This window comes from Moschus berezovskii, chromosome 8 (assembly GCF_049115385.1).
Source record: "Moschus berezovskii isolate FMDL1 chromosome 8, NW_MosBer_1.0, whole genome shotgun sequence".
NCBI classification, from domain to species: domain Eukaryota; kingdom Metazoa; phylum Chordata; class Mammalia; order Artiodactyla; family Moschidae; genus Moschus; species Moschus berezovskii.
Window position 1 is genome coordinate 66,369,205 of NC_142467.1, and position 21,992 is coordinate 66,391,196.

The following is a 21,992-nucleotide window of genomic DNA, read 5'->3' on the forward strand; positions in this document are numbered from 1 at the left end:
TGGAACTGATGAGGAAATTCTTTGCATTTCTCTTAAGATACTTGAAGAAAATATACACATACACTGTATATTTTTTTAAGTGGTCCACTCTCTTCTCTGTTCTGAGTGACAATTTTTGGTAGCTCGTGGAGTTAATTGTCCAAAAGACCTTAGTTTTTCCATGTCTCTATTTCATTTTGTTCTTAAATGCTTTCATGAGAAATACATCCTTCTCTTTTTTTTTTTTTTTTATCATTCTATGCCTTTTATTTCTGACTGGAAAAACAGTTTATTAATGTGCAGTACTGATGATCCAGTGTCCAAGTGATCTAGATACAAGCAGTGGTTTTTCAAGTCCTGTGGTTAAAATTTACTCCAAAGGAACTCACATCTTGTAATTGAGTTATTATCAGCCAGGTATAAATTCTCCAAAGTAAAACTTGTGGTTAACAGAAAAGGGCTTGTGGGGACTTCTGGAGGTAAAGTGATTAAGACTCCAAGCTTCGACTACAGGGATTTAGGGGATCGATCCCTGCTGGAGCAATTAAGATCCCCCCATCCTTTCTGTGTGACCCAAAAAAACCCTACCTGATTATGAAATGGATAATGAAAATGCGTTGTTAAAACGTTGTAAATCAGTCATACTTCAGTTTAAAAAAAATGTTTTTAAAAAATAAAATGCATTGTTACGTATAGTAAATTTCCTTTAAAGAAATATAATTGCTTTTGGTGATTTCTCAGTAACAGATTAAAATACAATTTACAGTTTTACAAAGCTGCTTGTTCAAAAAAGTGAGTGAGTATCTTCAGTATTCTAGACTGAAGACTTGGAGAAATTTGCTTTGGAACTTACTTTGTAGGGATGAAATGAATCTATAAAACGATGTACTCATTTCTTAGGTTGAATATCCTAAGCAAACACAGATGACTTTTTCTTGATTGCAGTAGGTGTGTTTTGAATGGAAGTGTAGCGTGTCAGTATCGGATAATTTTTCAGAAAGATCTTCCTGTGGCTTAATAGGGGAAGGATGTTTTTTCCTATGGTTCTTAACATTGATGCCCGCAGAGATTTTAAATCTGGATTTAAGAGCCACTGCTCAGTTTTCCAGCTACATATTGAAGAATACTGCATTTGGTGGTGATTGACGGTGATCATGGGTTTTAGTAAATAATTAAAATATACCATGTGACTATTCTTTGAGCAGTGACTTAACCTGTCCTGTGTGATAAGTAGTCCTTCATTTTCAACTGTAATGTGTCACTAGGAATGGACCTTAAGATTGAGTAATAGGCTTGTTTGTTATGAAGTAGATTCTGTTCCCATAAGCTAAAATGTTTTTTCATTGAAGCCTTAATCTCTTCTCACATGTTCTTTGATGTGTTACTAGCTTTCATGAACTTTTTTTTGGCCACACCACACTACTACACATGTGAGATCTTAATTCCCAGACCAGAGATGGAACTATGCGCCCTGCATTGGAAGCAGCAAGAGGAATGGGAGGAGAAGCTATATGGTGTATTTGGCCTTGAGCAATCTTTGTTTCCCGTAATTATATGGAAAAGAATGATCTCCGTTGTTGTTCAGTTACAAAGTTGTGCCTGACTCTGCAACCCCATGGACTGTGGCATGCCTGGCTTCCCTGTTCTTCACTATCTCCCGGAGTTGATGGTGCCATCCAACCATCTTGTCTGTTAGCCCCTTTTCCTCCTGCCCTCAATCCTTCCCAGCATCATGGTCTTTTCCAATGAGTTGGCTCTTCGTATCAGGTGGTCAAAGTATTAGAGCTTCAGTATCAGTCCTTCCAATGAATATTCAGGGTTCCTTGGTCCAAGTAAAACTACCTCTTTAATTTTAATTCTTTTAATGATCTGTGACTGAAAGTAGATCACAAAGACAATAAGCCTTAGCTCACTACTCCCTCCCCATAACCACACCAGAGCTGATTGTCCAGAAAAGGGCTAGAGAGAGAGGACAATCTAGGATATATAAAGATATTTTTAATAGTGGTAGAATAGCTTTCATGTCCTCTGTAAAGCTCAAGGTAATAGGAAATCTGGTTACGGCCTCTTTGGTACCACAGCAGCATATTTTGTCCTTGGCTTTGAATTTTATTTCTTTACATTGAAGTATGGTTGATTTACAATATTGCATTAGTTTTAAGTGTTGGAGTTTCTTAAAGCAGAAGTGTTTTTTTTTTTTTTACTGTGCTGTGAGACATGTGGGAACTTAGTTCCCAACCAGGGATCAAACCCATGCCCCTTGCATTGGAAATGTGGAGTCTTAACCATTGGGGGTCAGGAAGGTCCCTAAAGCAGGATCTTAATGCTTGCAGTGTAGGCCATTTGTAGTGTTTTTCCAGCTTTTCCTCAGATCCTAGGGAAAATACCCAACTCCACAAATTAGAATCCAGGATGGCTAGATGACGGGTGAGGGTATTTGTTTAAGCCACCTTTTAGAAGCACATTGACATTTATGCTTTCATCCTGAGTGGTAGATAGCCTACATCATTAGGTATGTTTGAAGAGTGTGGAAGAAGTGATTTGTGGCTTCTGAAGTACATGAATCTGATACTGCAATCCTAAAAGCAGTTGCTGCTGATCTAAACTAGGTTAGTTCTGGTGGTGTCATTTGTGAATGAGGAGGAGAGAGTGCTGAAATGACCATTACTGTGAAGGGGTTAATTGAATTCAGAATAGTCAGGAGAGCATTAGGCATTGGATCTTCAGGACTTGAAATAGCAGAAATAACTAAGTGAATAATGTCAAACACTGAGCGTTTCCCCTGTGCCAGATATTTTACATGGATTATTTTATTGAATTGTCTTAACAGTTTAAAAGGGGTGCAAAGCTGAAGCTGTTTTGGCAGTGTTACCCAATTCCTTGACTTTCAGAAGGCATTAGAGTTCGCTTTCCTTTGCTGAGATTTGTGTTCGGTGACCTTTAGGTAAGAGCCTACACAGCTTTTGGCTCTAGAGAAGGTATGTGCCTGATCCTGCTTCAGATAAGCCACAAACCCGGCAGGCCTTTTGGGAAGTATGGTCGAGGAGGTTTTTACACTGGCCCTCGAGTGTTGGCGTGAGTCAAGTATCCTGGTCTCTGCACTTTTGAAGCTTGTGTAATAACTTCACTGTGTGTCTAAAGGACATTTATATGAGTTAGATTCTGAGAATTGAGTTTGATTAAGAAAAATTATTTTTCACTTTTGCTACCTGACAACACAGCCTTGTTATTCCTGAGGATAAAGGAACTTTCACAGGGGACTTAGATTGACAAATGTATTATAGACAAAAAGGAAAACCTATGGTTTAATGAGGTACGTGTGCAATGGGATATCCCATCCTCCAGTTTGTTTTGTGTTTTGGTTTTTTGTTTTTCTTTTTTTTTTTTTTTGAGAAAATGTGGGTTCACAGCAAAATTGAGATGGGACAGAGGTTTCCCATATATCCTCTACCCCCACATATGCATAACCTCCGCTACTGTGAACATCCCCTATCAGAGTGGTAAACTTGTTTAAGTTGATGAACCTACATTGACATGATCTGGAATTTACAGTTTACATTAGGGTCCATCCAGTCTTAGTGTACATTCTCTGGATTTGAAACCATTCACCTCAGATTGGAAGCTGAACCCATGTGCTGGGACTCAAGCCCAGCCAAAACCCACAACCAAGATCACACATCTAGTCTCAGGACTGAATTATGCTCAGGTTCTTGATGTCTCATACCAGAAAGAATTCAGTGAGAAAGTGATAGATTGGAAGTGGATTTATATAGAGAAACACTCCACAGAGCGTGGGTCATGTCAGAAGATGAAAGTGGCCTCGAAATATGATGAGGTTAGCTTTTATGGGCTGGGAAATTTCAGACAGAAATCTGTATGCAGGTCAAGAAGCAACAGTGAGAATTGGACATGGAACAACACAATGGTTCCAAATCAGGAAAGGAGTAAGTCAAGGCTGTATATTGTCACCCTGTTTATTTAACTTACATGCAGAGTCCATCATGTGTAACACTGGGCTGGAGGAAGCACAAGCTGGAATCAACTTGCCGGGAGAAATATCAATAACCTCAGATATATAGATGACACCACCCTTATGGCAGAAAGCAAAGAAGAACTAAAGAGCATCTTGATGAAAGAGGAGAATGAAAATTTGGCTTAAAACTCAGCATTCAGAAAACTTATCATGACATCCAGTCCCATCACCTCATGGCAAATAGATAGGGAAACAATGGAAACAGAGACTGTTTTTGGGGTCTCAAAAATCACTGCAGATGGTGACTGCAGCCATGAAATTAAAAGACGCTTGCTCCTTGGAAGAAAAGTTATCACCAACCTCAGTTCAGTTCAGTCTCTCAGTCTTGTCCGACTCTTTGCGACCCCGTGAATCACAGCACACCAGGCCTCCCTGTCCATCACCAACTCCCGGAGTTCACTCAAACTCATGTCCATCGAGTTGGTGATGCCATCCAGCCATCTCATTCTCTGTCGTCCCCTTCTCCTCCCGCCCCAATCCTTCCCAGCATCAGAGTACTTTTCCAGTGAGTCAACTCGTCGCATGAGGTGGCCAAAGTATTGGAGTTTCAGCTTTAGCATCAGTTCTTCCAATGAACACCCAGGAGTGGCCTCCTTTAGGATGGACCGGTTGGATCTCCTTGCAGTCCAAGGGACTCTCAAGAGTCTTCTCCAGCACCACAGTTCAAAAGCATCAATTCTTTGGCGATCAGCTTTCTTCACAGTCCAACTCTCACATCCATACATGACCACTGGAAAAACCATAGCCTTGACTAGATGGACCTTCGTTGGTAAAGTAATGTCTCTGCTTTTTAATATACTATCTCGGTTGGTCATAACTTTCCTTCCAAGGAGTAAGCGTCTTTTAATTTCCTGGCTGCAATCAGCATCTGCAGTGATTTTGGAGCCCCAAAAAATTAAGTCTGACACTTTTCCTAGTGTTTTTCCATCTATTTCCCATGAAGTGATGGGACCAGATGCCATGATCTTTGTTTTCTGAACAAAGATCTGTTCAGCTTCAAGCCAACCTTTTCACTCTCCTCTTTCACTTTCATCAAGAGGCTTTTGAGTTCTCTTCACTTGCTGCCATAAGGGTGGTGTCATCTCCATATCTGAGGTTATTGATACTTCTCCCAGCAATCTTGATTCCAGCCTGTGCTTCTTCCAGCCCAGCGTTCCTCATGATGTACTCTGCATAGAAGTTAAATAAGCAGGGTGACAATATACAACCTTGACGTACTCCTTTTCCTATTTGGAACCAGTCTGTTGTTCCATGTACAGTTCTGACTGTTGCTTCCTGACCTGCATACAGGTTTCTCAAGAGGCAGGTCAGGTGGTCTGGTATTCCCATCTCTAATTTTAGAGTTTTCCACAGTTTGTTGTGATCCACACAGTCAAAGGCTTTGGCATAGTCAATGAAGCAGAAATAGATGTTTTTCTGGAACTCTCTTGCTTTCTCCATGATCCAGCGGATGTTGGCAATTTGATCTCTGGTGCCTCTGCCTTTTCTAAAATCTGCTTGAACATCTGGGAGTTCACGGTTCACATACTGCTGAAGCCTGGCTTGGAGAATTTTGAGCATGACTTTACTAGCGTGTGAGATGAGTGCAGTTGTGTGGTAGTTACCAACCTAGACAGCATATTAAAAAGTAGAGACATTACTTTGCCACCAAAGGACCATCTACTCAAAGCTAAGGTTTTTCCAGTAGTCATGTATGGATGTGAGAGTTGAACTATAAAGAAGGCTGAGTGCCAAAGAATTGATGCTTTTGAACTGTGGTGCTGGAGAAGACTCATGAGAGTCCCTTGGACAGCAAGGAGATCCAAACGGTCCATCTTAAAGGAAATTAGTCCTGAATATTCATTGTAAGGACTGATGCTGAACCTGAAGCTCCAATACTTTGGCCACCTGATTCCAAGAAGTGACTCATTGGAAAAGACCCTGATGCTGGGAAAGATTGAAGGTGGGAGGAGAAGGAGAGGACATGATGAGATGGTTGGATGGCATTGATGGACATGAGTTTGAGTAAACTCCGGGAGTTGGTGATGGACAGAGAATCCTGGCCTGCTGCAGTTCATGGAGTCACAAAGAGTCAGACACAATGAACGACTGAACTGAACTGAATTTCACAGGCTAATGAGTTGGAGAATTATTTCAACTATTTTGGAGAAGGGACAGACTTCCAGGAATTGGGCCACTGCCTACTTTTTGGTTGATGGTTGGCCTTGTTCTGATCAGTTTATATTGTGTCCTTGGGCTATGGCATTCATTGAAAGGTTGTGCCCTCATACCCTTTCCCTCCTATTTTGGTTTTGCACATGTATGACTTAACATGGCTTCCTTGGTATCTCAGCTTGTAAAGAATCCACCTGCGAGAGACGCCCGGCTCCCGGCGGCGCAGACGCGAGAGACGCCCGGCTCCCGGCGGCGCAGACGCGAGAGACGCCCGGCTCCCGGCGGCGCAGACGCGAGAGACGCCCGGCTCCCGGCGGCGCAGACGCGAGAGACGCCCGGCTCCCGGCGGCGCAGACGCGAGAGACGCCCGGCTCCCGGCGGCGCAGACGCGAGAGACGCCCGGCTCCCGGCGGCGCAGACGCGAGAGACGCCCGGCTCCCGGCGGCGCAGACGCGAGAGACGCCCGGCTCCCGGCGGCGCAGACGCGAGAGACGCCCGGCTCCCGGCGGCGCAGACGCGAGAGACGCCCGGCTCCCGGCGGCGCAGACGCGAGAGACGCCCGGCTCCCGGCGGCGCAGACGCGAGAGACGCCCGGCTCCCGGCGGCGCAGACGCGAGAGACGCCCGGCTCCCGGCGGCGCAGACGCGAGAGACGCCCGGCTCCCGGCGCAACCGACCACGTGCAGAATCGTGGCTGAGAGGAGCTGCCCCGCGCCCAGAGTTAGGGCGGTGGCCGAGAGGAGCTGTACCACGTCCAGGAGGCGGTGGCTGCTTGGGCACCGGAGGGCCGGGAGGAGCTGATCCACATTCAAAGCAGGAGGGGCGGCCTTGAGGAGATACCCCTCGTCCAAGGTAAGCTGCAGCGGCTGCGCCTTGCTGGAGCAGCTGGGAAGAGATACTCCACGACCAAGTGGAATATAAGAATCCAGTGTTCTGGGGAGGAAGGAACAAGACGGCGAGACCACTTTCTTCCCCACAAATTCATCAGAAGAACATTTGAACGTGGAGTAAAGTCCACAAAACAACTTCTGAATACTGGCAGAGGACATCAGGCTCCCAGAAAAGTAGCCCATTGTCTTCTAAAGGAAAGAGAAGAAATCCAGCTCCACCCACCAGAACACTGACACATGCTTCCCTAACCAGGGAACCCAGACAAGTCACCTGTCCAACCCCACACACAGCGAAGAAACTACATAATAAAGAGAACTCCACAAACTGCAAGAAGAGGGAAAGGACACCCCAAGCAAAGCAATATAAGCAAGAAGAAGAGGCAGAGAAATACCCAGCAAGTAAAGGAACAAGATAATTGCCCACCAACACAAACAAAAGAAGAAGATATAGGGAATCTACCTGATAAAGAATTTCGAATTTTGATGGTGAAAATGATTCAAAATCTTGAAAGTAAAATGGAGTTACAGATAAATAACCTGGAGAAAAGGATTGAGAAGATGGAAGAAAGATTTAATAAGGACTTAGAGGAAATAAAAAAGAGTCAATATACAATGAATAATGCAATAGATGAGATCAGAAACACTCTGGAGGGAACAAACAGTAGAATAACAGAGGCAGAAGACAGGATAAGCGAACTAGAAGATAGAATTGTAGAAATAAATGAAACAGAGAGGAAAAAAGAAAAACGAATTAAAAGAAATGAGGACAATATTAGAGACCTCTGGGACAATGTTAAACGCTCCAACATTCGAATCATAGGAGTCCCAGAAGAAGAAGACAAAAAGAAAGACCATGAGAGAATACTTGAGGAGATAATAGTTGAAAACTTCCCTAAAATAGGGAAAGAAATAATCACCCAAGTCCAAGAAATCCAGAGAGTCCCCAACAGGATAAACCCAAGGCGAAATACTCCAAGACACATATTAATCAAATTAACAAAGATCAAACACAAAGAACAAATATTAAAAGCAGCAAGGGAAAAGCAGCAAATAACACTCAAGGGGATTCCCATAAGGATAACAGCTGATCTTTCAACAGAGACTCTTCAGGCCAGAAGGGAGTGGCAAGATATACTTAAAGTGATGAAAGAAAATAACCTACAGCCCAGATTACTATACCCAGCAAGGATCTCATTCAAATATGAAGGAGAAATCAAAAGCTTTACAGACAAGCAAAAGCTGAGGGAATTCAGCATCACCAAACCAGCTCTCCAACAAATGCTAAAGGATCTTCTATAGACAGGAATCACAGAAAGAGTGTATAAACTTGAACCCAAAGCAATAAAGAAAATGGCTACGGGATCCTACTTTTCAATAATTACCTTAAATGTAAATGGGTTGAATGCCCCAACCAAAAGACAAAGGCTGGCTGAATGGATACAAAAACAAAACCCCCATATATGTTGTCTACAAGAGACCCACCTCAAAACGAGGGACGCATACAGACTGAAAGTGAAGGGCTGGAAAAAGATAGTCCATGCAAATAGAGACCAAAAGAAAGCAGGAGTAGCAATACTCATATCAGATAAAATAGACTTTAAAACAAAGGCTGTGAAACGAGACAAAGAAGGAAACTACATAATGATCAAAGGATCAATCCAAGAAGAAGATATAACAATTATAAATATTTATGGACCTAACATAGGAGCACCGCAATATGTAAGACAATTACTAACAAGTATGAAAGGGGAAATTAACAATAACACAATAATAGTGGGAGATTTTAACACCCCACTTACATCTATGGATAGATCAACTAAACAGAAAATTAACAAGGAAACACAATCTTTAAATGATATAATAGAAGAGTTAGACCTAATAGATATCTATAGGACATTTCATCCCAAAACAATGAATTTCACCTTTTTCTCAAGCGCACACGGAACCTTTTCCAGGATAGATCACATCCTGGGACATAAATCTAGCCTTGGTAAATTCAAAAAAATTGAAATCATTCCAAGCATCTTTTCTGACCACAATGCAGTAAGATTAGATCTCAATTACAGGAGAATAATTGTTAAAAGTGCCAACATATGGAGACTGAACAACACGCTGCTGAATAATGAACTAATCATAGAAGAAATCAAAAGAGACATCAAAATATGCATAGAAATGAATGAAAATGAAAACACAACAACGCAAAACCTCTGGGACACTGTAAAAGCAGTGCTAAGGGGGAAGTTCATAACAATACAGGCATACCTCAAGAAACAAGAAAAAAGTCAACTAAATAACCTAACTCTACATCTAAAGCAACTAGAAAAGGAAAAAATGAAGAACCCCAGGGTCAGTAGAAGGAAAGAAATCATAAAAATTAGGGCAGGGATAAATGCAAAAGAAACAAAAGAGACCATAGCAAAAATCAACAAAGCCAAAAGCTGGTTCTTTGAGAAGGTGAATAAAATTGACAAACCACTAGCCAGACTCATCAAGAAACAAAGGGAGAAGAACCAAATCAATAAAATTAGAAATGAAAATGGAGAGATCACAACTGTCAACACAGAAATACAAAGGATTATTAGAGAATACTATCAGCAATTATATGGCAATAAAATGAATAACCTGGAAGAAATGGACAAATTCCTAGAAAAGTACAACTTTCCAAAACTGAACCAGGAAGAAATAGAAAATCTGAACAAACCCATCACAAGCACGGAAATTGAAACTGTAATCAAAAATCTCCCAGCAAACAAAAGCCCAGGTCCAGACGGCTTCACAGCTGAATTCTACCAAAAATTTAGAGAAGAGCTAACACCTATTCTACTCAAACTCTTCCAGAAAATAGCTGAGGAAGGGAAACTTCCAAACTCATTCTATGAGGCCACCATTACCCTAATCCCAAAACCTGGTAAAGACCCCACAAAAAAAGAAAACTATAGGCCAATATCATTGATGAACATAGATGCAAAAATCCTTAACAAAATTCTAGCAATCAGAATCCAACAACACATTAAGAAGATCATACATTATGACCAAGTGGGCTTTATCCCAGGAATGCAAGGATTCTTCAATATCCGCAAATCAATCAACGTAATACACCACATTAACAAACTGAAAAATAAAAATCATATGATTATCTCAATAGATGCAGAGAAAGCCTTCGACAAAATTCAACATCCATTTTTGATAAAAACTCTCCAGAAAGTGGGAATTGAAGGGACATACTTCAACATAATAAAAGCTATATATGACAAACCCACAGCAAACATTATCCTCAATGGTGAAAAACTGAAAGCATTTCCCCTAAAGTCAGGAAAAAGACAAGGGTGCCCACTCTCACCACTACTATTCAACATAGTTCTGGAAGTTTTGGCCACAGCAATCAGAGCAGAAAAAGACATAAAAGGAATACAAATTGGAAAAGAAGAAGTAAAGCTTTCACTGTTCGCTGATGACATGATCCTCTACACAGAAAACCCTAAAGACTCTACCAGAAAACTACTAGAGCTAATCAATGATTACAGCAAAGTTGCAGGATATAAAATCAACACACAGAAATCCCTTGCATTCCTATACACTAATAATGAGAAAATAGAAAGAGAAATTAAGGAAACTATTCCATTCACTGTTGCAATGAAAACAATTAAATACTTAGGAATATATCTACCTAAGGAAACAAAAGACTTGTACATAGAAAACTATAAAACACTAGTGAAAGTAATCAAAGAGGACATGAATAGATGGAGAAATATACCGTGTTCGTGGATTGGAAGAATAAATATTGTAAAAATGAGTATACTACCCAAAGTAATTTATACATTCAATGCAATCCCTATCAAGCTACCAACAATATTTTTCACAGAACTAGAACAAATAATCTCACAATTTGTATGGAAATACAAAAAACCTCGAATAGCCAAAGCAATCTTGAGGAAGAAGAATGGAACTGGGGGAATTAACCTGCCGGACTTCAGGCTCTATTACAAAGCCACAGTCATCAAGACAGTATGGTACTGGCATAAAGACAGAAATATAGATCAATGGAACAAAATAGAAAGCCCAGAGATAAACCCACGCTCCTATGGACACCTTATCTTCGACAAAGGAGGCAAGAATATAAAATGGAGAAAAGACAGTCTCTTTAACAAGTGGTGCTGGGAAAACTGGTCAGCCACTTGTAAAAGAATGAAACTAGAACACTTCCTAACACCATACACCAAAATAAACTCAAAATGGATTAAAGATCTAAATGTAAGACCAGAAACTATAAAACTCCTAGAGGAGAACGTAGGCAAAACACTCTCCGACATAAATCACAGCAGGATCCTCCAAGACCCACCTCCCAGAATATTGGAAATAAAAGCAAAAATAAACAAATGGGACCTAATTAAAATCAAAAGCTTCTGCACAGCAAAGGAAACTCTAAGCAAGGTGAGAAGACAACCTTCAGAATGGGAGACAATAATAGCAAATGAAGCAACTGATAAAGGATTAATCTCCAAATTATACAAGCAGCTCCGGCAGCTTAATTCCAGAAAACTAAGTGACCCAATCAAAAAATGGGCCAAAGAACTAAACAGACATTTCTCCAAAGAAGACATAAAGATGGCTAATAAACACATGAAAAAATGCTCAACATCCCTCATCATCAGAGAAATGCAAATCAAAACCACAATGAGATACCATTTCACACCAGTCAGAATGGCTGCTATCCAAAAGTCTACATGCAATAAGTGCTGGAGAGGGTGTGGAGAGAAGGGAACCCTCTTACACTGTTGGTGGGAATGCAAACTAGTACAGCCACTATGGAGAACAGTGTGGAGATTCCTCAGAAAACTGGAAATAGAACTGCCATATGATCCAGCGATCACACTCCTGGGCATACACACCGAGGAAACCAGAATTGAAAGAGACACATGTACTCCAATGTTCATTGCAGCACTGTTTATAATAGCCAGGACATGGAAGCAACCTAGATGTCCATCTGCAGATGAATGGATAAGAAAGCTTTGGTACATATACACAATGGAATATTTCTCAGCCATCAAAAAGAATGCATTTGAATCAGTTTTAATGAGGTGGATGAAATTGGAGCCAATTATACAGAGTGAAGTAAGCCAGAAAGAAGAACATCAATACCGTATATTAACGCATATATATGGAATTTAGAAAAATGGTAACCTAAACCCTGTATAAGAGACTGCAAAAGAGACATAGGCATTTAGAACAGTCTTTGGGACTCTGTGGGAGAGGGTGAAGGTGGAACGATTGGAGAGAATGGAATTGTAGCATGTATATTATCATAAGTGACCAGTCCAGGTTCGACGCATAAATTTTCCTCTGTTCATTTCTTTGCATTTGTGCTTTTTTAATAAAATTCTTTTTTAGAAAAAAAAAAAAAAGAATCCACCTGCAATGAAAGATTCTGTCCAATAAAGGACAGAAATGGTATGGACTTAACAGAAGCAGAAGATATTAAGAATAGGTGGCAAGAATACACAGAAGAACTATACAAAAAAGATCTTCATGATTCAGATAGCCATGATGCTGTGATCACTCACCTAGAGCCAGATATCCTGGAATGTGAAATCGAGTGGGCCTTAGGAAGCATCACTACGAACGAAGATAGTGGAGGTCATGGAATTCCAGCTTAGCTATTTCAAATCCTAAAAGATGATGCTATGAAAATGCTGCACTGAATATGCCAGCAAATTTGGAAACCTCAGCAGTGGCCACAGGACTGGAAAAGGTCACTTTTCATTCCAGTCCCAAAGAAAGGCAATGCCAAAGAATGTTCAAACTACCACACAATTGCACTCATTTCACACACTAGCAAAATAATGCTCAAAATTCTCCAAGCTAAGCTTCAACAGTTTGTGAACCAGGAACTTCCAGATGTTCAAGCTGGATTTAGAAAAGGCAGAGGAACCAGAGATCAAATTGTCAACATCCATTGGATCATAGAAAAGAGAATTCCCAAAAAACATCTGCTTCATTGACTACGCTAAAGCCTTTGACTGTGTGGATCACAACAAACTGGAAAATTCTTAGAGATGGGAATACCAGACCACCTTACCTGTCCTCTGAGAAACCTGTATGCAGGTCAAGAAGCAACAGTTAGAACTGGACATGGAACAACAGACTGGTTCCAAATTGGGAAAGGAGTACTATAGATTGTCACCTTGCTTACTTATATGCAGAGTACATCATGTGAAATGCTGGGCTGAAAGGAGCACAAAATGGAATCAAGATTGCCAGGAGAAATATCAATAACCTCAGATATGCAGATGACACCACCTTATGGCAGAAAGTGAAGAGGAACTCAAAGGCCTCTTGATGAAAGTGAAAGAGGAGAGTGAAAAGGTTGGCTTGAAGTTCAACATTCAGAAAACAAAGATCATGGCACCTGGTCCCATCACTGCATGGCAAATAGATGGTGAAACAATGGGAACAGTGAGAGACTTATTTTCCTGGACTCCAAAATCACTGCAGATGGTGACTGCAGCCGTGAAATTAAAAGACACTTGCTCCTTGGAAGAAAATATATGACCAATCTAGACAGCATATTAAAAAGCATAGACATTACTTTGCCAGCAAAGGTCCATCTAGGCAAAGCTAAGGTTTTTCCTGTAGTCATGTATGGATGTGAGAGTTGGACTATAAAGAAAGCTGATCGCCGAAGAATTGATGCTTTTGAACTGTGGTGTTGGAGAAGACTCTTGAGAGTCCCTTGGACTGCAAGGAGATCCAGCCAGTCCATTCTAAAGGAGATCAATCCTGGGTGTTCATTGGAAGGACTGATGCTAAAGCTGAAACTCCAATACTTTGGCCACCTCATGCGACGAGTTGACTCACTGGAAAAGACTCTGATGCTGGGAGGGATTGGGGGCGGGAGGAGACAGGGACGACAGAGAATGAGATGTATGGATGGCATCACCAACTCGATGGACATGAGTTTGAGTGAACTCCGGGAGCTGGTGATGGACAGGGAGGCCTGGCATGCTGTGAGTCATGGGGTCACAAAGAGTCAGACATGACTGAGCGACTGAACTGAACTGAAGTGAAACGCCGAAGAATTGATTCTTTTGAACTGTGGTGCTGGAGAAGACTCTTGAAGAGTCCCTTGGACAGCAAGGAGATCCAACCAGTCCATCCTAATATTCAGGAATATTAGTCCTGAATATTCATCATAAGGACTGATGCTGAAGCTAAAACTCCAATACTTTGGCAACCTGATGTGAAAAACTGACTCATTGGGAAAGACCATGATGCTGGGAAAGATTGAAGTCAGGAGAAGAAGGTGATGACAGAGGATGAGATGGCTGGATGGCATCATCACCTCGATGGATATGAGTTTGAGCGAGCTCTGGAAGTTGATGAACAGGGAAGCCTGGTGTGCTACAGGGGGTCACAAAGAGCTGGACAGGACCGAGCAACTGAACTGAATGGCTTAATTTTTGTTATTCAGTCGCTGAGTCATGTCCGACTTTTTGTGATCCCAGGGTGGTGCTAGTGGTAAACCCACCTGCCAATGCAAGAGACAGAAGAGACACCAGTTCAATACCTGCGTCAGGAAGATCCCCTGGAGGAGGACATGGCAACCCACTCCAATATTCTTGTCTGGAGAATCCCATGGACAGGGGAGCCTGGAGGCCTCATACATTTCATGGGATCACAAAGAGTCAGACATGCTTGAAGCGACTTAGCATGCACGGACTGCAGCATTCCAGTCTTCCCTGTCCTTCACTATCTCCTGGAGTTTGCTGAAGTTCATGTCCATTGAGTTAATGATGTTATCTAACCATCTCATCCTCTGTCATCCCCTTCTCGTCCTGTCTTCAATCTTTCCCAGCATGAGGGTCTTTTCCATGAGTCGTCTCTTTGCATCAGTGGCCAAAGTATTGGACTTTCAGCTTCAGCATCAGTCCTTCCAATGAGTATTTAGGATTGATTTCCTTTCAGATGGACTGGTTTGATCTCCTTGCTGTCCAAGGAACTCTCAAGAGTCTTCTCCAGCACCACAGTTTGAATACATCAATTCTTCGGTGCTCAGCCTTTTTTATGGTTCAACTCTCATGTCCATACATAACTACTGGAAAAATGATAGCTTTGACTAGCGGGACCTTTGTCAGCAAAGTGATGTGTGTCCTTTTTACTTTTTTGTTAATATTTTGTCTAAATTTGTCATAGCTTTCCTTCCAAGGAGCAAGCATCTTTTCATGGCTGCAGTCACCATCTGCAGTGACTTTGATCCACTATTGTAGTATACAGAGTGTTCTCACTGCCCCAAATATGCTCTGTGCTCCACCTGTTCACAACTCCCTCTCCCCACCCAATTCTGTTGCATTCTATCTAAGTGTGATAATTTACTTTTCTCCCTGTTAGCCCAAATTGAGTTTTTAGTATTCCATACCGAAATGATCCTGGTATTCTAGACTTTTTAATTAAACAGCTGGTATTTTGTATAGGATTGTTGGAAACTTGTTTAGGCTTTAGCAAGGAGAGTAAGTGGAAGCTTCTGCTTGCTTTTCATCACTTGACAACCTCTCCTTTCTGAAGACCATTAACTTAGTAGATATTTTATTATAAAATAATACTTGCAGTAAATTCAAGCAATAAAGATGTATACAAAAGTCTCCCCCACCTTACATCCTGTGAGGTTCTTTTAATGATTCTAGATACCTTCACAATCATACATACCAGCACGTGCCTTTTTGTATGATGGTCATGCTGTATCCCTCATGATAATCATGAAAAGTAAATTGCTTCTCTGGGAGTAACTTGGGTTCACTTTATATTTGTCCTTCATTATCTCCTGGAGTTTGCACGTAGTATTCTCTCTGTGTTACTCCTGGCCCTTTTCAAACAAATGGTCACAGACACTTCGGTACACTGCTTTGGTTTAGCACATTATCCAGGTTTTGACATCTTGGATATTGTGCCAACTGTATGTTTTTCCAGTTATTTCACAAGTAACAGTAGTGAGCTGGTGAAAGTATGCTGGGCCTCTGATGTAGCTAAGTTTTAAACAGGGAGGCAAAGTTAATTCACAAGGTGTTTAAGATGTTTGAATATGGTAGTAGTTGGGCACAGTTCCAACATATGGTGTTTGCGAAGGCCTTGAGAATTTCCCAGGAAGCAGAGCTTTCAGTTTGAGAACTGGGACAGTTGGTCACCCCAGTATGGGGTTCTTTACCTACCTCTTGTGCATACATAAAATCTCTCCTGCTCTTAGCAACTTGGCAGAATCAAGGCTCTGCTTTGGCTGTCATCTGGGTTTCTGGTGGAGGAGTGCAGGAGGGGAGATGGTAGCTGGACGAATACGTTCACACCTGAATCCTAAGTCCTACTGTTGGACTGGTGAGCAGGAACCAACCTATATTTAAAAGCCTGTGTCTCTAGGGTTTACTGACTCCCAACATTCCAAGCCTTGTGCTTTATTAATGCTCTTGTTTATAAGAGAATTTCAAGGCTCCCCAAGTCTTGAAGCAAAGGAAAGAGAAATTTGTCTAAAGGGGAGATGAGAAGTAGGAGTATCACAGACAAGTGACAGGATGGCCTGGAGAAGGGGGACTTGGGAACCATTTTGATGTCATCAAAATGACAGCACAAGGCTGTGTCCTTTCCCTATAAGACAACTGGATGGTGGAGAAAGTGGAAGAGTATACTGAGGCAGGCCCCCTGATTGCTGGTGTGTGGTCCTGCGTCACTGTAGCTTTTAAGTTTCTTCATTAGATACTTCTCTTTTGTTAGCCAGGAGCTTCTTAAATTACAACAGACTTTGAAAGGGCAAACAAAGAGATTTAAACACTCATTCAGCAACTACTTACTGAGCCACCTGTTAGGTGCCAGGTGTTATTCAGTTCAGTTCAGTCGCTCAGTCATGTCTGACTCTTTGCAACCCCATGAATCACAGCACGCCAGGCCTCCCTGTCCATCACCAACTCCTGGAGTTCACTCAAACTCATGTCAATCGAGTCGGTGATGCCATCCAACCATCTCATCCTCTGTCATCCCCTTCTCCTCCTGCCCTCAATCTTTCCCAGCATCAGGGTCTTTTCCAATCAGTTGGTTCTTCGCATCAGGTGGCCAAAGTATTGGAGTTTCAGCTTTAGCTTCAGTCCTTCTGATGAATATTCAGAACTGATTTCCTTTAGGATTGACTGGTTTGATCTCCTTGCAGTCCAAGAGACTCTCAAGAGTCTTCTCCAACACCACAGTTCAAAAGCATCAATTCTTCAGTGCTCAGCTTTCTTTATAGTCCAAACTCTCAAATCCATACATGACTACTGGAAAAACCATAGCTTTGACTAGACGGACCCCTGTGCACCAGCCTTTTTGGCCCTCGTTTCTTATAGGCAAGACTCCAGACTCCATGATATTCCCTGAGTTCCAAAGAGCAGATTCAAACAGTTGCTAATCAAGGGAAGTGGTTGCTATTCAGTTGTGACCAACTCTTTGCGTCCCCATGGACTGCAGCACGTCAGGCTTCCCTGTCCTTCACCATCTCCCAGAGGTTGCTCAAACTCATGTCCATTGAGTCGGTGATGCCATCCAACCATCTCATTCTCTGTCGTCCCCTTCTCCTCCTGCATTCAATGTTTCTCATCATCAGGGTCTTTTCTAATGAGTCAGCTCTTAGGATCAGGTGGCCAAAGTATTGGAGCTTCAGCACCAGTCCTTCCAATGAATATTCAGGATAGATTTCCTTTGGATTGACTGGTTTGATCTCCTTGCAGTCCAAGGGACTCTCAAGAGTCTTCTCCGACACCACAGTTCAAAAGCATCAATTCTTTGACGTTCAGCCTTCTTTATGGTCCCACTCTCACATCTACATACATGACTACTGGAAAACCTATGAAAATGAAAAGTCACTCAGTGGCGTCCGACTCTTTGTGACCCATGGTCTGTAGCCTGCCAGGCTCCGATGTCCATGGGGATTCTCCAGACCACGCCATCCTCCAGGGGATCTTCCCAAAGCAGGGATGGAATCCAGGTCTCCCACATTGCAGGCAGCTTCTTTACCATCTGAGCCACCAGGGAAAATACATAGATTTGACTATAGGGACTTTTGTCCATATAGGCAAAGATCAAGAGAGGAGCAGCCACAAAACCACCTGATTAGGAGACCTGACCAGCTAAAACCCTCCACCCTAACACCCCAGTCTTGTCAGAAACCCCACCCACCCTTTTAAATTTTGTAGAAGAGAATGCCAGACTGTTACTCCCTTGATCCTTATCCCATAACCCTGCCAGAACTATGTAACCTTTCCTTATTCCTGGGGTGGGGGTTTGGGATGGCACAGTTTTTGAGGTTCTAGCCTAGTGTTTTCCCCTTTGCCTGGCAAATAAATAAATCCACTCTTTCCTTCTCCTCCAAGACTCTGTCTATTTCTGTGTACCAAGAGCCAAGATTTGGGTAGCAGTAACATCCCCATCTGCAAGGAGATTAAACCAGTCAGTCCTAAAGGAAATCAGTCTTGAATATTCATTGGAAGGACTGATGCTGAAGCTGAAGCTCCAATACTTTGACCACCTGATGTGAAGAACTGACTCATTGAAAAAGACCCTGATGCTGGGAAAGATTGAAGGCAGGAGGAGAAGGGGGACTACAGAGGATGAGATGGCTGGATGGCATCATCGCCTCGATGGACATGAGTTTGAGCAAGCTCCAGGAGTTGGTAATGGGCAAAGAAGCCTGGCATCTGCAGTCCATGGGGTTGCAAAGACTCAGACAACTGAACTGGATATCCCCAGAGATTTTTGTCTTCACCTGCTGGGACAGAGAGGTTGGGGGCAGCAGGACAGAAGCTGCTGAATGGTAACCTGTTATAATCTAGCCTGGGATTTTCTGACCAGAGCCTGTGGCTGAATCTGAGCAAGCAGGACATGGCTAGGGAAACTGATACAACTATACTGTAGGGACTCATACAAATGTCAAAGGGATTGTAATTACCGCCAGAGGATCCCCTTCACTTCCTGAGATTTCTTCTCAGTCATCAGAAGGACTGACACAGATTGCCTGCACCTTCCCTCCAGAACTCTGATGACCTTGTCTATTAACACCAGCACAGTATGATGAGACAAGATCTCTTCCTCCTGCCACCAGCTCCATCAGCTTATCTCTAATTTTAATCTCAATTGGATTATTCTCTGCAGCATAAACAAACATGGCCCATTATCTTCAATCCTAAAAGCAAACTCCTTTGACCTCATAGTCCCCATAAGTGTCTCCTCTTTTTCTATACTCCTCTTCTTAGCAAAGCTCCTTGAAAGAAATGTTATCTATTATTTTCATATTATATTCTCTTCTCAGTACACCACTTTGCTGAAATGATTAATTTTATTAAGATTATTTACATACTGCTAAGAACAGCAGATATTTTTCTGAATATTAAGTTCCAGTTTCTTGCAGTTGAAGCAATTGATTTAAACAGTTTCTTGGAAATAATTTATTATTCTACCTTTACTCAGTTGGAGAAGGACATGGCAACCCACTCTAGTACTCTTGCCTGGAAAATCCCATGGATGGAGGAGCCTAATGGGCTACAGCCCATGGGGTCGAAAAGAATCAGCCATGACTGAGCAACTTCACTTCACTTTCACTTTACTCAGTTCAGTTCAGTCGCTCAGTCCTGTCCTACTCTTTGCAACCCCATGGACTGCAGAACACCAGGCCTCCCTGTTCATCACCAACTTCCAGAGTTTACTCAAACTCACGTCCGTTGAGTCGGTGATGCCATCCAACCATCTCATCCACCTTCAATCTTTCCCAGCATCCGGGTCTTTTCAAATGAGTTAGCATCAGGTGGCCAAAGTATTGGAGTTTCAGCTTCAACGTCAGTCCTTCCAATGAATATTCAGGACTGATTTCCTTTAGGATGAACTGGTTTGATCTCCTTGCAGTCCAAGGGACTCTCAAGTCCTCCCACACCACAGTTCTAAAGCATCAATTCTGCCCCCTCTCCCCTACTTCAGCTCTTATTTTCTTCACAATACTTTTCTAATTAACAGTCCCTTATTTGTGCTTGTCACATTAAAAGATAAACTCCCTGGTGTCAGAAGTCTTTTTCTTATTTACCACTGCCTCTAACATGGTGGGGTGCAGCGGAAGCTAGAGAGTGTGAGATAAATACTCATTGAAGAACTGACACAGTCCATACACTGGAAGTTTTCTGGGCCAGTTAGTGGGTCACTAGTCACAGATTCTCCTGGGGAAATCCTTGACACTCAGTGGCCTCTTGGCTGAGTGGCCTTTCTGCCTGGGCATTCAGTAGTCACAAACTGACACCTGCCTTGTTGGACCTAATCAAACCACACTTGCCTTCACTTCACTAATGTCTTCCTGAGTCTGGCTCCTAGAATGCTCAGCATCTCAGGGCCTGGGCTGGAGCTCCACAGGTCAACAGCTAGCAGGCTAGGCTGCAAGCCTTTGAAACAGATTGCTCTGTCTGGTAGTCTCTGTCCCAGAGAGCTGGCTCCAGATGCTACATTGGTACTGGAGTCTTCTGATCCCCCACATAGGCAAACAGTGGGAAGACACAACTGGACATTGTAGGTCATGCCTGTCATAGTTTTGTCATCTGCAGAAGAAACTTTGATGCCCTCCACTGCCCTGCTCCTGACTGAGCCTAGTTGACTCCTGCTGCCAGGACTTGCTGTGTGTGAATTCGATTTCACAGAATGACACTGTGGTTCACAGGACTGGAATGACCACAGTGTGTGTGAAAAAGCTGCCCCAGCATTCATGCTCTAGTGGTCAGACCAGGGATCTGGACAGGATTCTGGGTCCAGAGGGCAGAGAATGCAGGGCAAAGGGGACAAAACTGGGAGGGAAACGGCTCAGTAAGGATGCGCCCCATGAACAGCCATCTGGGCCCTCAGGCGCTACCTGCTGCCTCAAACTAGTCAGTGCTGGTAGTTCTTGGGGACTGGCCAAGACTAGCCTGCTGCTTTGTTGTTCCGTTGCTCAGTTGCGTCCGGCTCTCTGCGACCCCATGGACTGCAGCACGCCAGGCTTCCCTGTCCTTTGCCATCTCCCAGAGCTTGCTCAAACTCATGTCCATTGAGTCGCTAATGACATCCATCCATTTTGTCCTCTGGTGTCCACTTCTTCTCCTGCCTTCAATCTTTCCCAGCATCAGGGTCTTTTCTAAAATATCAGCTCTTTGCATCAGGTGGTCAAAGTATTGGAGCTTCAGCTTCAGCATCTGTCCTTCCAATGAATATTCAGGATTGATTTCCTTTAGGACTGACTGGTTTGATCTCCTTGCTGTCCAAGGAACTCTCAAGAGTCTTCTCCAGCACCACAGTTCGAATACATCAATTCTCCGGTGCTCAGCCATCTTTATGGTCCAACTCTCACATCCACACATAAAAACTGGAAAAATCATAGCTTTGACTATATGGGCCTTTGTTGGCAAAATAACGTCTCTGCTTTTTAATATGCTATCAAAGTTTTTCAAGGAGCAAGCGTCTTTTAATTTCAAGGCTGTAGTCACCATCTCAGTGATTTTGGAGCCCAAGAAAATAAAGTCAGGCACTGTTTCCATTGTCTTCCCACTATTTGCTACGAAGGGATGGGACCGGATGCCATGATCTTAGTTTTCTGAATGTTGGGTTTTAAGCCAGCTTTTTCACTCTCCTCTTTCACTTTCATCAAGAGGCTCTTTACTTCCTCTTCAATTTCTGTCATAAGGGTGGTGTCATCTGCATATCTGAGGTTATTGATATTTCTCCCAGCAATCTTGATTCCAGCTTGTGCTTCATTCAGCCCAGCATTTCGCATGATGTACTTTGCATATAAGTTAAATAAGCAGGGTGACAATATACAGCCTTGATGTACTCCTTTCCCAATTTGGAACCAACCTGTAGTTCCATGTCTGGTTCTAACTGTTGCTTCTTGACCTGCATACAGATTTCTCAAGAGGCAGGTAG